Genomic DNA, 12,500 nt, shown 5'->3' with positions numbered 1-12,500 from the left:
GTAACCTGGTGAAGGTGGAGCACACTGGCATTATCTGAATGTGAAACTCTTCCATTAAACAGTTTTTTTTTATTTGAGTTTATATAAAATGGGCGTGGTCTAAAACATCAACAAAAACTCCAGGTGTGTCTCCAATAAGTTCTTATTCTAATAAACATGTTTGGTCCATTTTCCAAAATATTACATCAACTAGGAGCTTAAATTTAACCAGTGTGACCCTGACCAGGAAAAGGAGAGGGAGATGGAAAGAATGAATGGAAGAAAGAAAGCAAGAAAGAATAAATTAACGAATGAGCAAATGAATGTATGAATGAATGGCCGAATAAATGAATTAAAAAAAGAAAGAAAGAATTAAAGAAAGGATGAATGAACAAATTAATTATTAAACTAATTAAAGAAAGAACGAACGAACGAACGAACGAAAGAAAGAAAGAACGAACGAACGAACGAACGAAAGAAAGAAACAAAGAAAGAAAGAAAGAAAGAAAGAAAGAAAGAAAGAAAGAACGAACGAAGGAATGAAAGAAAGATTGAATGGATGAATTAAAGAAAGAATAAATGAATGAATGAATGAATGAATGAATGAATGAATGAACGAACGAATGAGTGCATAAATGAATGAAAGAAAGAAATAATGAATGAATAAATTAAAGAACAAATGAATGAACTAATGAATGAATGAATTAATTAATTAATGAATTAAAGAAAGAAAGACTAATGAACAAATTAATTATTAAATAAATGAATAAAAGAATGAATGAAAGAATGAATAAATTAAAAAAAAATATTGAATTAAAGAATGAATGGATGAATGAGCGAACGAATTAATACATGAATGAATGAATTAATTAATAAAAAACAAATGAATGAACTAATGAATGAATGAATGAATGAATGAATGAATGAAGCCTCACAGTGTCAGTAAACACAGTAGGTGATGAACACACCCTTCATGTGAAAGCTGAAGGTGAAGCTGAAGGTGAACACACCCTCCATGTGAGCTAAAGGTGATCTATCTCCTAACAATCCTGACAGAGTGTGAGATCCCGTTAGACAGCAGAGACACTGATTTGTGCTGGATTCTGGCAGAAGGTAGACCGTAGTCGCAGGTGGAAAACGTTGATGCTGTGGCTCCTGATGGCTGATGGCTGGAGAAGCTTTTCTAACAGAGCTCAGAATGTTCAGACAGAAGACTAAAGAACAGTGTTTGTGTCACGTTAGATGTTTTAAAACCATGATGACAGATAAGCTGAGAAACGCACACTTCTTCAGCTGTGTTTCTACACGCCATATTACGAGACCTGGTTTATTTATTTATTTTTCATACCTTTTCACAGATGTTGACCAGGAACATCACATTTTTGAGCCGAATGGTGTTTATTTTCTTTCCCACCACAGCCTTGTTTTAATCCTCAGATCAGGAGGTGTTGATGAATTCTGTAGAACATCTGCTCTGATACTGCAGGTTTATATGAATGCGCTTGCTTTAACCGTGTGTTTTCATGGTAACAGCACAACCACAGCGATGTGTGTGATGTCACAGGTTTAGTGTTTATGGATGAGGTTTTCATTCCATAGCGTTTCTCTCGGTTGCTTAACGTTGATGTTTCCGTCCAATCAGATTTCAGCCGTCAAATCATGTGTGGTGATAAAGAGAGCAGGTTCTCGGTTGCTTCAAATCCGTGTTGCATGAGTGTGTGTGTGATGAGGCTGCTGGAGATGATGTATGTGTGTGTGTGTGTGTGTGTGTGTGTGTGTGTGTGTGTGTGTGTGTGTGTGTGTGTGTGTGTGTGTGTGTGATGAGGCTGCTGGAGATGATGTATGTGTGTGTGTGTGTGTGTGTGTGTGTGTGTGTGATGAGGCTGCTGAGATGATGTATGTGTGTGTGTGTGTGTGTGTGTGTGTTTCTGCTGGAGATGATGTATGTGGAGGTGCAGTTGTGGCTCCAGTGAAAGGAGACGTGTTGAATTGTGATCATTGTGTGTGTTGGTTTGGTGATGAAGTTCATTGTGACTGTATGAGATCCTGTGTGTGATGCAGCTCTGATCTACTGCACTGAACATCACTGAAGGTCTGGTGGTGAAATACACGAGCTGGTACTGGATCTCAAAATGGTGTGGGATTTAGTGCTACTTCAGTTTGGTGTTATTGAGATTCACTGTGAAGAAACACATTGATCAGGACTTTTCCTGAACTTAAAGGGTATTTGTAAAAAAAAAAAAAAGACTCCATGCCCACAAGATCTTTGAGCTGATTCCTGTAAAAACAGTAATAAACTCAGCAGCTCCTCAGCTGGAGCTTCAGTTTTCTTTCTTTGTTTTCACTGATTCCATATCGAACCGGCGGATTGTCCAGTTCAGTCTCCTGCACTTACTGCATTTGAATTGACTTCAAGGTGATTAGCATTTCTGAATATCTGTAATTGGATTGTTTAAATTCAGCGCAGACGTGTTCTTCAGCTCAGAGAAGAAGATAAATATGCATTTCAATTACTCATGCTTTTAAGTCTTGGCATATTGATTTCTTAAATGCCAATTAGTCTGGGAAAATCCAACGTGTCAGGATGGGTTTAGTGTGACTAAGAAGGCAATTACTCTATTTATGCTGACAGTTTACTCATTTCTTGGACTGCTTTAGATGTTTTTGCCTCCACTTTTCCTCCAGATGGTTGGAACACGATATTAATTCTCTTAAAAACCTGATGGATATAAAAGAGAAAATATTTGTAAAGATCTGCAACCTAACCTCAATTACTGAGTAATCACTGATCCTGGACGAGTCCCAACACCGACAACTGGGCTTTGGAGTGAGACTGAAAGGAAACACATTTCCAGGTCCACACACACACACACACACACACACACACACACACACACACACACACACACACACATTATTTTCTCAGTTTATTTCACACCCTTGAACAGGTTCAATCCAGGCAGAACCATCGCTCACGGTGAGAAACACACTCGTGGTACGGTTCTGCTCGTTCTCTTCTGAATCTTCTCGATGATGGATGGTGCACATGCTGCGACGCGTGAGGTTTATTCTGCAGTAGAGAAGAACCCGGTGGAGGGCGGCTCCTCGCTGCTGAGTGTGAAGTGCTATTAGAGAGAAGTAATGAGGGTTTTGTTGGAATAAAAGTCACATGGTGCTAATTAAAGATCCAGGCTCAGTTTTGCTGCATCATCAATCTTTGGATTTTGTGTGATGTTGTTTAAAACATGACACACATCACAGCAGGGGGAAATCTTTTTCTTCACACTTCCACAGAGACCACTATGTCTCACTACACTTTCAGTGCCGAGATCGTGATCGAAACATGCGAGATGAAAAATCTACTGTTCCATGCACATGAAGATCCGGACTGAGTTCTCGGTGTGAGTTCCTGCTTCTTCTCTTCATGTGAGCAGAACACATTTTATCGAGGACAGCAGTAAAAGGGACGTTCAGAGGACGGGACAAAGGGGACATTTATTCAAATTAAAGCTTTTGTAGGATGTTATTGTGAGCAGATGGCACTTGGGTTTGCCCTTCCACACACACACACACACACACACACACACACACACACACACACACACACACAGCCTCACCACACTCTCCACACTCTGACAGCTGAATGATTATGATTAAGGAAAGACCTTGGATTTTTGCACAGCTTCCCACTTCTCCCCTATATCTCCATTCCCATTTTTCCCGTTCCGACTCACTCCGACTTCTCTCGTTCCTTTTTAAGAAGTTTGCTCAAAGACTTTCTCCATCACATCCATTCACAAATTTCCCATCAAACCTTTCCTTTGTTTTTTATTATTTTTTACAGAAATAAGATTGTATATAATCCGTGTGGAAAATCTCACTGTGCCTGAACTCGCTGTGGGGCAGGAAGTGTCAAGTCTCTCAGAACTCACCGACGCTGCTCTTTTCTCTTCTACACATCATCATTACGAGAAGAAAAACTTCAGCAGCGATCAGCTCTGACCCACGCTGCCCACTGCAAAGCAAAGATGCCAAGATTTTCATTTTTGGTGTCACTTCTTTTACTACTGAAAACCTGAAGCACTCACGAGTGTTTTGGTGAAAATTCTTTGGCTACCCGGAGAGAAGACGAGGTTTTTTTTTAGACATGAGGAAAAAAAAACAGCCCACAAGCTTGAAACTATTAAACTCTTGAAACATTTACATCTACACAGCAAATCCTGCAGGTTAGAAGAACTTCCTCATTAACACTACCTCCACTCATCACAGGTCTTTTTACACGTTTAATGCGAAGCAGCAAACCAACGCCATTCGAGTGAAAAACCGAAAGAAAAAAGGAAAAACGTGATCACGTGTTCTGAATGAAGCAGTCACATGTAAACTCGTATTCAGAAGAAATGATCATACAGATGTCAGCAATGATTCATTTCTCATTGAGTAGAAATGTTTCTGTGTGCGTTTCTTCACATCTTCTTCATACAACTGCTTAAGCCAAAGAGCTTAGAAAAGCATGAGCAGGATCTCAGAGATTTGCTGTAACAGATGTAGTAGATATGTTCACCATACACACTGAGAAGGTTCCAAATTCCAAACTTTTTCAGAAAAAAATGAACTGCAAGATTTTATTAGCTGGATATGAAGGAAAACCTTTTCAGCACCAAACCAAAAAAACAACGCAGTCTACTAAGAACAACCCCAGAAGAAGATCAATACTCTGTAAAGAGCCAATCAGAGCGCAGATCCAAAACCTGTCCAGAACATGAGAACTGATATGATATGAAAAGGGCTGTGCTCAGGGGGTCTACACGTTGTGGGATTTTCTGAAATGAAAATGGGAATAAAAGGATGAAATGAAGAAGGTCGACTCGAACCTGAAGTTTCTCCTGAAGGTTGGTTTCTGATTCACTCTGATCTGCACTCAGAAGAAAAAGTCACACTTGATAATATTTCACACAGAACTCAAAAATGGACTGGACATAATGATTGGCATCTGGTCAAAATTGTAAGAATGTAATGTGTATGAGGTGAGAAACAGGTGTGGGCAGGAGAGTGATCACACCTGAAACCAGATAACATGGAGAAACCTTCACTCAGCCGTTGTGCTGTGTGTCACACTGAGCATGGAGAAAAGAAAGAAAAGCACTGTAGTGAACCTGCATGGACCTGGACAGAAGACCAACATGAATAATATATACAACAAGAGAGTAATATATACAAGAGAGAGAGAGATATATATATATATATATATATATATATATATATATATATATATATATATATATATATATATATAGAGAGAGAGAGAGAGAGAGAGAGAGAGAGAGAGAGAGAGAGAGAGAGAGAGAGAGAGAGAGAGAGAGAGAGAGAGAGAGAGAGAGAGAGAGAGAGAGAGAGAGAGAGAGAGAGAGAGAGAGAAAGAGAGAGAGAGAGAGAGAGAGAGAGAGAGAGAGAGAGAGAGAGAGAGAGAGAGAGAGAGAGAGAGGAGAGAGAGAGAGGTCATGCCTCCAGCTTACACTGGATATTAGACTTTATTTTGGGTAAGTGAAGGTCCAGACACTCGTCCTCTCCTCTGCCAGGCAGCAGAAGGAAAGAGCAGAATGTTCTTGCCCTGGGTGAGATCTTTATGAAGTGATGGTGGAAGACTCATAACTTTTGTAGCTCCTTCTATGAAGCTCTGGTACAATCGAGATGGGAGTTGAAGGAGAGAATCAAGAGGAACTGAGACACACCTCTGTTTTAGCTAAGCCCCGCCCCTTGTGTAACCCCACGCCTCTGATTTAGCTAAACCCCGCCCCTTATGTAACCCCAAACCTCTGTTTTAGATAAGCTCCGCCTTCTGTAACACCACACCTCTGTTTAAGATAAGCCCCGCCCCTGTGTAGCCCCAAACCTCTGTTTGAGATAAGCTCCGCCCCTTCTATAACACCATACTTCTGTTTTAGATAAGCTTCGCCCCTTCTGTAACACCACACCTCTATTTAAGATAAGCCCCGCCCCTCGTGTAGCCCCACACCTCTGTTTTAGATAAGCCCCACCCCTTCTATAAGACCATACCTCTGTTTTAGATAAGCTCCTCCCCCCTGTATAACCTTCAATGCGCTGTTGGAATGATCTGTGATGTTGAAATTCGATGTATCTACATTGTAGATAATTCAAATCCTGGTGCAACATTGGTTCTGGTACTGGTTCTGGTACTGGTTCTGGTAAGAACTTATGATTTAGATGTGTATTGCACTCATTGTTCAGTATAAAGAGGAGGCATGTGTTATCCAGCAGTGTGTAAACCTGGTAAAGGTGATATCTGACTCTAGATGAATGAAAGTGTTCTCCTGACGTTACTGTGAAGCCGAACCTGGTGTTTGTGTAGATGCCTCCTGGAGGCTGTGATGTGTGGAGGTTTATTACCGAGTGTATTATTGTGTCGTTGTGCGGTGACGTGTCGGCCGCAGGGGCTACACGGAGGAGATCATCTTCCTTATTATGAGTGAATTAATGAAGTAGATGTAGATGTGTGCTTCAGGCTGTTTGTGTTGGCGGTGAATTTCACGTGAGGCGTTTGGGTTGAGACGTGCTGCAGAAATGATTTAGATCCACAAACAGGTAGAGGAGTGCAGGAGTCTCCATGAGTTTCCACAAGGATTAAAAACCTCAGTTCAAGATTTCACACTGATTCTTCAAGGTCCAAGAGAGGGAGAAGATATGACATGAAGAAGATCTTTCATCATCACGCTAACATTAATCTACAGAAAATATATATTTTTTAAATAAAAAATTCTGTCCAATGTGAAGTCAAGTTAAATATTAATATTTATAAATATATAATAATAATAATAATAATAATAATAATAATAATAATAATAATAATAATTATTTAAATATAAAATAATGAAAATTTGGGCTGTCAATCGATTCAAATATTTAATCACATTTAATCGAATGATTGTCACGAGTTAATATATGTTTCTTATATTAATCATTTTTAAGTGTTTAATTCTCTAATTAACATGCGCATGGAAAAATATATGGTGCTTTATGCAAATGTATGTTAATTATTAGTGAAACCGAAACTCAACATGGAGCATGAAGACTAAATATTCCTGTAAATGTTTGAAAGTAATGATGGTGTTTTAAATGACGTGAATCATCAGGACACCAAACTGAACTTTTGCTCTGTTTCCACACGGACGGTTTTAATTGCCGGGTGTGTGCATCATTTATTTGAGTCTTAGCGCATCAGTAAAACAAAGTTTATTTATATTTTTGAAATGTTTTTACTAAATACACTCATGACCTCTGCTCCTTCCTTCTGAACTTGATTTGTTTTTGACTCTGGGACAAACTGCAGGAGGGTATTACAGTTATGAGAGGAGAAGTTTAGGAAGGTCTCACCTCACGTGCCTCAGGATCTCTCTGAGGAACCAGTCGAGTGCACATTAGAGGATCACGGCTGACTTACACCGAGTGGAGGAAACATGAAGAGGTGGAGAATGAAAGCTCACCTTCCACTCTGTAGGATAATAACATGTTCCAGGTTGCTGTAGAGGAAGTGAAGAGAACTTGAGAAGCTTGAAGAAGCACGATGAGCGTTGTGTATTATGTGTATCGCACTCAGAGTGCTTTAAAGCGTGTCTATGAAACGTGCCTCCACTTTAACTGCGACTCGGCTCCAGCAGTACAGCACTGCTTTGATCATCTGAATTCTGCTCACAGACGAGTGTGTGTGTGTGTGTGTGTGTGTGTGTGTGTGTGTGTGTGCGTGTGTGTGTGTAATAGAAGCGTGTGAAAATCAGGTGCGATGTGCAGTGCTATCCCCCGCTGTCTGAGTGTGTGTGTGTGTGTGTGTGTGTGTGTGTGTGTGTGTGTGTGTGTGTGTGTGTGTGTGTGTCCTCATCCTTCACACCTGTAAGATCTGAACTGCTTCTTCATGGGTGTGGTTCATCCACTTTATTCATTTTCCACTGCACCGTCACAACAGTTCCAGTTCTGTGCTGCTTTTATTCTTTAGTATGCTCCTCCTAAATCTTCTACTCTGATTGGTCAGTTTCCACAGGTTCTATTACTGATGTTAATGGTTTCTATAGTAACGGCTTGGTCACTGTGTAGACTGTTGATATTTTCTGTATGAATGATTATTTATTTTTTATTTATGGAAGGAGTCTCCAGTGTCAGGAACCACGTTAAACACCGCGACATGTCAGTCTTTAATTAGTGAAATCTCTGTGGGTTCACTGTATGTTCTCATGGGTTCTCAATGGGTTCTCAGGGGTTCTCTGTATGTTTTAATGGGTTCTAAGTGGTTCTCAGTGGTGTGTGTGTGTGTGTGTGTGTGTGTGTGTGTGTGTGTGTGTGTGTGTGTGTGGCAGGTGATGTAGTATTCACCAGGAGAGTGATATTGTGTGGACACCTGCAGCTCTAATATTTGTCCCGTTTTTACTACCTCAGTGTGCTCCTTTGATGTTTTGTCTCATTATGTCTTCGAGCTGGGGTGTGTGTGTGTGTGTGTGTGTGTGTGTGTGTGTGTGTGTTTGTTTGTTTGTTCATGACAGAGAAAGAGCAGGAATATGAATCTGGGCTTCAATAAACCATGACATCTCAGCACACACTTCTCGAGAATTCTTTTTTATAAAATCTGAACCAGAGGTTTTCCTGATTACAGTGGTGTTATTTATTTATTTATTTATTTATTTATTTATTTAGAAAAAAGTTCTGCCAACAGAACAGAGAAACACACAACTCACAGCAGTAGACATCAGGGATGGTAAGTTTCATCGCTTCGCATCGGTGCCTCGGTATAAAAGTTAATGTGATGCATCGATTTTAAAAAGTGTGCGTTTGTATTGCGACGCTTCGTTTTCTACATATTTGTGTTGGTAAAAAAAATATTTATTTTTATATAATTATCAGGAGATGCGCGATGCTCTTATTATTTATAAACTGACCAATAATTTGTGAGAAATATTTTCTATGTAGGTCTATTTCTCCTCGTATCTCGAGCGCGTTCTCTCGGCACCGCTGCTGCTACGTGAACATCACGTGTCGCGACACTACGGGACGGAGGCGTGTCCTGAGAGTCACGTGCATCTGGGCTTTATTTCAGAAGAACTCTTTAGCTACAAGAATTCAAGATCCATTTTAAATCCATTTATTTATTTTTCTTGTCCTTTAGAGAAACTAGTTTTTTTTTTAAATGTTCATAAATGTTCATAAATATTCTTTTCTCAGATTACAGAGGTAAAACATCTGGATCGATTTTTATATCTGATCATCATGTAGTAATAATAATCTCATGTCAAACATTAACTACAAAGTGTGATATTTGTCATGGCAGCAGAGGATTTAATCAGATCAAACTTTAAGAACATGATTAAAAAAAGCTTCATGTAGATGTAATTGAATCTGAATGTCATCTGAAGGTCGCAGGAATCTTCACATTTTGATCACAATAACAGTTATTTATTCATTTCTAATTTTGATGTTGATGTGGTATGAGTTCTGCAGAATGTGAGTGGAACGCTGATGGTGTGATCATCTCAAGTCTGGATGTCCCACAAGGTTCGTCTCACAGCTTCACTTCTATTACACTGTTTTTCTCAGTCCCAAAAACCTTCACTTTAAACCCCAGTAAAATCCAACAGAATCCGAGATTCTCACAAGGAACCCTTACATGCGATCCGAGCTCATCTGAGAGCTGCAGTCCAGAGCCGAGCTCCAGGAACCGAGTCTGAAACACATCAGACCCCTGAGCAGGTTCAGGGGAATGAAGCTGATTTGTTACTCAGTGCTATTTTACTCCTGCAACAAGTCAATGCTTAATCAATCAAGAATGATCCACTGAAGCTTAGACTTGGACCTGTGGAACACCTGGACTTCATGTGCTCAGTTTCTCCTTAACTACAACATTGGCTTCTTTTTGATTAAATTAGAGTTAAGTCTGCTAAAACGTAATGTATTCCCATCAACCACACACACACACACACACACACACACACACACACACACACACACACACACACACACCTATGTTTTCTTTTTTTACTGATAATTAGCACATGTATATAAATCTCACAACTCTCTTGGTCTCATAATTGTCCTCCCACGGTGTTGTTCATATTCACAATGTTTCCTTCATGGTTCTGGTGATTTTACATTTATTGTATAACGTAATTATAACATGCAGTTGCATCCTTCTCCTCCTTTTTCTCCTCCTTCTTCTCCTCCTTCTCCTCCTGCACCCGTCTTACATGCCGAAGGACATGACACGTTTTAGCCTTGTGACTTTCTTACTGCTGCCTGAGTGTCTGTTTTGTCTGCTGTGTATATTATTTGTGGTTATATTCTGGGAGATGTTTGTGTAGAACATGTTAGTACTGGTCTCAGGGATGCAATATCACTATGTCATTACAGTTCCACCATTTACATTTTCAGCATTAGACAGAAGTCATTTTCCAAAGCGACTTACATTAATCTCATTTATACGGTTGAGCAGCTCTGGGTTTAAGGACCTTGGTCAGTGACCACAGTTTATAACCTAAACATCGATGGGGAGGTGGTAGATTAATGGTTAAGACATTGGACTTTGGACTTGAAGGTCAGAAGTTTAAATCCCAGGCACAACAAGCTGCCACGCCTGGGTCACTGACCAGGGTCCTGAACCCCATAGCTGCTCAGTTGTATGAATGAGATGAATGTCGCTCTGAATAAAAGCATTTGCTAAATGCCGTATATGCAAATGTAAATAATGGAACTGTAATAAATGGACATTCGGTGTTACCCAAAGGATGATGATGGTTCCTCTCTGTTTCCTTCCTCATACATTCTCAGAAGGCTTTCTTCCTTGTTACTATCACCTCTGACTTATTAGGGATAAACTCATATAGAGTAATTTATGACTGTATAGTGTATGAAGTCAATGTATTTCTGTGAAGCTGCATTGGTACGATGTCCACTGTTAGTAAACCATTCAATTGTTATTTGAATAAAACTAAACTGAGCCTTAAAATAATTTACTTTTAATAACACATGATTGGAGCATCCACATCTGGATAAAGCTCATATAGAACAGTTAATCTGAACTGACCATGAATCTGCCTGAATCTGTTTAAAGCTCCATGTCAAATGTTCCCAGAGGAATATGAGTAAGTTAGAGTGTTCACAAGGTGCTGAGATTAGGTTCGTGCTCAGTGCGAGGTTTGCAGCCAAACTGAAATGAAAAGAAAACACAAGAATTGAAGATGGTAACTCTTTCGCTTTCCACAATCTCTATATTCTCTTCTCCTGAATAAGCTGTAAACAGAAGGAGGAGGAGGACCCGTGTTTTTCATGAAGAGGAGCAGTGTTTATGAGATGTAATATCACAGACGCAGGAGGAACTCTTTTCTTGTGGCTTTCTGTTTCACAATGAATCAGTGCTTTCTCTTTGAAGCTATGAGTTCCTCTGTGGCTTGGAGACGAAGGTTTACCAGCTTCCAGCACATAAATCTTTATCAGGTTCTTTACACTGCATGAATTGCTACACTTGGTTTTGGTTCTGGTCCAGCATTTAGAAGAAGCTGGCTTCACACCAACAATCCATAGGTTTGATCCCAGCTGATCACATCTCCTCTCCAGCATGGCCCTGATCCCACGAATCAACCATGGCCTGCTCGCGTAATCACAGCTGCTAAAGCAAATCCATGCCAGCTTACTGCAGCTCAGCAGATCGTGTGCAGATGGTTCCTAACCCTGAGAACCCTTTTTTCCTTCTGTATTCTGTACTTTATGGCGTGTGACATGCGCTTCCACAAGGCACTCATCCATGCCATATGGTACTGTTTCATCAGGAACATTAGAGTTTCCTTATTTTATATGGACGTGAAGATCATCCCTCACAAAGTGTTCTTCTGAATCAGTTCATATCCAGAGATTTGGAGCAGAAAATGTTATAATTACTTCTGGAAAAATCCTGAAAAACTGCAATGAAGAAAAATTTGGTTCTGATCCCATTTTATTTACTAAAATAAATTATTTATTTATTTATGGATTGATCTGCCAACTGTCTGTCTGTCTGTCTGTCTATCTATCTATCTATCTATCTATCTATCTATCTATCTATCTATCTATCTATCTATCTATCTATCTATCTATCTATCTATCTATCTATCTATCCTTTTATTTCTAGATTTGCTGATTTGAATATTTGTGTCTTTATTTGTGTATTTATTTGTTTATTTGTGTGTTTGTTTAATCAGAATGTAGAATCGAATAATTATAATTTTAAAAGTGTATATTCAGTAATTCTGAGTGTTTTTTGTTCAGTTGAACAGTTTCTCTTCAGTTTTATTTTAAAGTGTTTGTTGCGTAACGAAGCATCTGTAAGTGTGGATCATTTCAATACGAGTAAAAAACAAACAAAAAAAATGCAGAAATGCAAAACACAAGCAGTAAAATGTCATAAATTCGATGATAAAACCAGAAATGAGCAGTGATGCGTGACCACATACACGTGTTTATTACCATAAATGTTACCAGGTGCAGAAAGTCGT

The 12,500-nt window shown here is 39.4% G+C and overlaps 1 protein-coding gene across 3 annotated transcripts in view; it reads left to right on the top strand.

Annotated features, from left to right (window-relative positions):
* LOC124389018 (glutamate receptor ionotropic, delta-1-like) overlaps window positions 1-12,500 on the top strand; it is a 282,312-nt gene that overhangs the window by 136,268 nt on the left and 133,544 nt on the right. The gene's annotated exons all lie outside the window — the stretch shown is intronic.

This window comes from Silurus meridionalis, chromosome 7 (genome assembly GCF_014805685.1).
Source record: "Silurus meridionalis isolate SWU-2019-XX chromosome 7, ASM1480568v1, whole genome shotgun sequence".
Lineage (NCBI taxonomy): Eukaryota > Metazoa > Chordata > Actinopteri > Siluriformes > Siluridae > Silurus > Silurus meridionalis.
The sequence above is the reverse complement of the archived record's forward strand: the minus strand, read 5'-3'. Positions and strand labels throughout refer to the sequence as shown.